This window comes from Electrona antarctica (genome assembly GCF_951216825.1).
Source record: "Electrona antarctica genome assembly, contig: scaffold_301, whole genome shotgun sequence".
Lineage (NCBI taxonomy): Eukaryota > Metazoa > Chordata > Actinopteri > Myctophiformes > Myctophidae > Electrona > Electrona antarctica.
This window is the reverse complement of record NW_027637161.1, coordinates 94291-96984: the sequence shown is the minus strand read 5'-3', so window position 1 is coordinate 96984 and position 2694 is coordinate 94291.

Genomic DNA, 2694 nt, shown 5'->3' with positions numbered 1-2694 from the left:
GATGTTTTCATACAGTAGTATGTATGTGTCAGTGGAGTGGATGTTCTGAAGTCAGATTGGAATTCAAATAGCAGTTTATGCTTAGTTAATTTGTTTTTGAATTATTATTTTTTAGTTTTTGACATGGTCTGCACAGGGGACAGGTGTTAATGATGTAATGAGGGACAATATGATGTGATGAGATGATAAATGTTCCCTTCATTGTTAATGGTGTTTTTAAAACAAACATTAAACCTGTATATAGGTTATATACAGGTTCAAATAAACTATTACAAGATTCAAAAATCAATGTATTTATTAGAACTCCACCAAGCAAGTGTGAGCCTTCATGTGATTCTGCAGTGTGGTTCTTTGATCATTGATGCCAGAGTCCTGTACTGTCCTTGTTTTGTAACATCTGCAGGATCTCTTTGTGCAGTCAATAAGTAGCCTCCTCCAGGATGCAGAAGTGGATCACCAGAGGAACCTGGTCTCCTTCCTGGATGCTAGGAGAAAAATAATGTTTATTTGTTCCATTTTTCCATTGTGTTAAAGAAAATCACACCTGTGTGAACTGAGTGGTGCAAGGTCTTATATAGCCTGATCAGCTGTGGTCTGATGTAATGTCACTAACCATAGCAACCATGCTCATTTTTGAGTGGTGTAAACCACTCCTACAACTGGCTTTGTTAGTTTACGTGTCTGTCTGTACCAATGTCTGTCCGTACCAAAAAAATCACACCCGTGTGAACTGAGTGGTGTAATATAGCCTGTCTGACGTAATGAAATCACGTCTTTGTATTGAGTTTGTGCTTGAAATGTACTGTAATTCTGCAAACTGTTAATAAATATTTCAATCAATTAAAAATTAAATTAGGACCAGTAGTGTATACATATTAAATGAACAGGTGAACAGGGTGAACATAGCAACCATGCTCATTTTTTTCTGCAGAAACAAAGCCAGTTGTAGGAGTGGTTTACACCACTCAAGGAGTGGTTTACACCACTCAAAAATGAATGTCACCCAGTTCACATGGGTGTGATTTCATTACGTCAGACCACAGCTGATCAGTCTATATAAGACCTTACACCACTCAGTTGACACGGGTGTGATTTTTTTTGGTACGAACAAACATGGGTAGGCCTACAAAGCCAGTTGTTGGAGTGGTTTGCACCACTCAAAAAAACCTAAGCATAAAACTAAATATATTGACAAAAATCTAAGTAAAACTGATGATCACAAGTTGTTGGTACAGAGATGGGCCTGGTGCAAACAAATAATGAGACACTGAGGCAGTGCCACTATAAGTTCATAAAGTTTATTAGACAGACAGGGAATATTTATAGTGCTGGATTGTAGAAATGCAAGATATTTGACATAGGAATGTGGCATGATGATGTGCAAGGGTGATCTCACAATGTACAAGGCTGATTTTACTGTCAGCATATGAGGCTGACCATCTACCAGATGCTGCACATCTCTAGAAAGTACAATGTAGACAGTGAAACATATAGCCATCAAGCACAATGCAAGCACACTGCATCTCAATTTCAGTACACAGACTTACTTAGCTGTATGTGTACATGGCATGATTCATAACAGTGCCCTCTTTTGTTCTGAAAGAACATCATTGATACAATGTGGAAAACGTATGCAAACTCAGTCGGTGCCGAAAAACCTAGTTATTATCACATAATATTGTCTTTATCATTTCATAATTTGTTTATGTGATATCAATTTCATTAGGAAAATTGCAACCGAGTCCCCCTCCCAACCAATCCAACCAAATTTGGGCGAACACACAAGGCCAGAGATTGCATACGTAAAATAAAGAGAGTAGATAGAGAAGAAAATAAATAATAATAAAATATACAAAAAAAATAAAGGTGAGGTATCATCCCAACTATCCATGCAAGTAAAATCAATACCAGTCTGGTAATACTCCCGTTATCCATCTGTAAAGCAAAAGTAGTGTCTTTGGCATATGCGTATTCAGTCAGTTCTGGATCCTGTTGACTGGTGTCATTATAGAATTTGGCAGCATGCTATGCAAATATGTAACATTTCCAGGGGCATAGTTCCATTGTTGACAAAACAGGGGTTTTGAAAAGAATGCATCTTTCCAATATGTGCAAGCACCAGGGTGTCTAGCCAGTCCAACTAAGCACAATCAGTCCAAGGATAATTGGCTGCAGGTATCTATCTCTCGGTGACCGTTTGATGTGGCCACAGGTTCAAAGGGCAGGAACAGGAAAGTAGAGGCCTGCTACTCCAGCTGTTAGGAGCAGGGCGGTTCTCACATATGTGGCTCTTTTGCACTGGGTCATTGGAAATGATTACTGGGTCCTCAGCATGGGGTTTTTTCTGCCGTTTGATGTCTTCAGTATTTGCCTGGATAACAAAGCAAATGGCAATAAAATAGTCAAGTAATAATGAACTGCCTTTTATAATCACAATAGTACATGAATTTGTGACAGATACCTTTGCAACTTTGATGATTAGGAAATCCAATAAAGCGCAACCGAGTAAGCCGATTCAACACTTCACAAAATCTATAAAGCAAAAAGAAAATATAATGGCAATAAACTGATTATGGAAGCTATTCAATCCTTTATTAAATTAAGATTATAAATAGTGTTACCTGTGATGTCCCCGAGTTTCTGGACAGCAGGCTCCTCCAGAAGCTTTGCTCCTGCACCATGGTCACAGGAGGT